Raw genomic sequence first — 2,940 nt, forward strand, 5'->3', positions numbered from 1 at the left:
TTATTATTATTATTATTATTATATTATTAAAAAATGAATCCAAAATAAAGTGACCTTCACAAAGATATACTATAGAACTTGTTCACAATCATATACATTCTTTGAGATGGTCCACAAACGGTTCCCTGTTTCTGTCAAATAAATCTGGTTTTTATTTGACTTTATAGTCTATATAATTTCGTGGGATGTAACTACATTTTTCAGTCCTCCATTTTGTAATAGAGGGTGAATATGAGGCTTTCCAATTGATGACAATACAAATATTTTGCAGCAATTAGAATACTAAACTTTCTCTGACATTGTTGACCTATATTTAYGTTTCCCAACAGACGTAGATACTGGTGGCGATAGATGGATATAAATTCCTAGACACAATGAAAGGACAGCACATACAGTACGCCGACATGGCGTCACAGGACCACAGCATATGTATTTAAAAATACAAATMAATTAAACCTTTATTTAACTAGTTAAGAACACATTTTTTATTTACAATGACGGCCTACCCCGGCCAAACCCGTACGACACTGGACCAATTGTGCGCCGCCCCTGACGGACTCCCAACCACTGCTGGATGTGACGCAGCCAGAATGTAATAGGGTTACAGAGATATTGCTTGGGGTTTTAGGCTGGGTTTCTGTACAGCACTTTGAGTTAACAGCTGATGTAAGAAGGGCTTTATAAATACATTTGATTTGATACTTTGTGCATCTCCAACAGAGATGTGATACTTCCCTGTGCATTACATCCATTCTGGCAGGAGTATAGTAATTCCTATAAACTGTCTTAAATTGCAGTAGTTTATGTCATAGGTTGTAGGAGCAGGTAGGAACATTTTCACAATGGTTCTCCTCAATTTCTTCCTTTAGATTCGTTTCCCGTTTTTTCCTTTTAGGTCCTGAACCAGAGTTTCAATCAACCCTTGATATAAGTTGGTAATAAACTGATTTGGCATACAGTTTGGCGTACAGTTTGGCGTACAGTAGACAGCTTCTTTCACGATTGCTTCTATGCTAAATGCCTTTGGTTCATCCAGATTCTGTTTAAAGAGATTGAATAAGATGTCTGAGTTGTAAGAATTTAAAGAAATCRGATAATCCAACTCTTTCTCATAAATTGTATTGGATGATAGTAAAGAGCCACCTTAGTACACATGCTCAACAGGACTTAAAGGTGCTCTCATTAAACTCTGAAGTTAAGGTGGGGGAAACAGGAGTATTTCAATTTGTGATGGTAACTTTCTWTTTCACTTGACAATGAGGATTAGGATGGAGAGCTTATTTTTTTGAGATAAATATTCATATTCATATTCATCATTATCCAGTCTAAAGTTAGACTATACCATCCTCTTCTGGACAATTTACAAAATGTTTTTGCAACATGTCTCCAGTGTACAGTATATAGTATAGAGATAGGCCTAATGCATAATGTCATGTACACAGTACATTCAGAATGTATTTTTCCACATTTTGTTGCGTTACAGCCTGAATTTATGGATGGATTCAATKKAGATTTTGTGTCACTGRTCTAYACACAATACCMCATAATGTCAACGGGGAATTGTGTTTTTAGAAATGTTTACATCTTAATTGAAAATGAAAAGCAGAATTGTTTTCAGTCTATAAGTATTCAATCCCTTTGTTATAGCATGCCTAAAGAAGTTCAGGGGTAAACATGTGCTTAACAAGTCACAATAAGTTGCAAGGACTCAATAGCGTTTAACATGCTTTTTGAATGAATACCTCGTCTCTGTACYCCACTCATACAATTATCTGTAAGGTCCCTCGGTCGAGCAGTGAATGTCAAGCACAGATTCAACCACAAAGACCAGGGAGGTTTTCCAATGACTCGCAAAGAAGGGCACTTATTGGGAGAATGGTAAAAAAAAAGCATGATGAAGTTATTCATTTCACTTTGGATGGTGTATCAATACACCTTGTCACTACAAAGATACAGGTGTCCTTCCTAACTCAGTTGCCGGAGAGGAAGGAAACCCCTCAGGGATTTCACCATGAAGACAATGGTGACTTTGAAACAGTTACAGAGTTTAATGGATGTGATAGGAGATAACTGAGGATGGATCWACAAMATTATATTTACWMCACAATACTAACATAAATGACAGAGTTAACATAAGGAACCCTGTACAGAATAAAAAATATTCCAAAACATTTATCCTGTTTGCAATAAGGCACTAAAGTAATACTGCATAAACTGTGGAAAACAAATACACTTTTTGTCCTGAAAACAAAATGTTATGTTTGAGGCAAATCCAAGTCTTTATATTTTCAAGCATTGTGGTGGCTGCATTATGTTATGGGTATGCTTGCCATCGACAAGGACTAGGGATTTTTTTTTAAATAAAAATAAACAGAATAGAGGTAAGCACAGGCAAAATCCTTGGTTCAGTCTGCTTTTTAACAGACATTGGGAGACAAATTCACCTTTCAGCTGGACAATAACCTAAAACACAAGGCCAAATATACACTGAAGTTGTTTACCAAGACGACATTGAATGTTCCTGAGAGTCGTAGTTACAGTTTTGACTTAAATACTTGAAAATGGCTGTCTAGCAATGATCAACAACCAACATGACAGAGCTTGTAAACATGTTTAAAGAATAATTGGCAAATATTTTACAAAGCTTTTAGTGATGTGCAAAGCTTTTAGAGAGTATTAAAATCTCACATTGGTCATCTCTGCCAAAAGTGATTCTAACACTTATTGACTCAGAGGGTTGAATACTAATCTAATCAAGATATATTATGGTTTTATTTTCCATTCAGAAACATTTCTTAACATTTTTTCTTCCACTTTGAAATTACAAAGTATTTTGTGTGGATCGTTGACAAAAAAAATGCATTTAAATCCATTTTAATCCCACTTTGTAACACAATAAAATGTGAAAAAAGTCAAGGGGTGTGAATACTTTCTGAAGGC

The sequence above is a fragment of the Salvelinus sp. IW2-2015 genome, unplaced genomic scaffold (genome assembly GCF_002910315.2).
Source record: "Salvelinus sp. IW2-2015 unplaced genomic scaffold, ASM291031v2 Un_scaffold1753, whole genome shotgun sequence".
Classification (NCBI taxonomy): Eukaryota; Metazoa; Chordata; class Actinopteri; order Salmoniformes; family Salmonidae; genus Salvelinus; species Salvelinus sp. IW2-2015.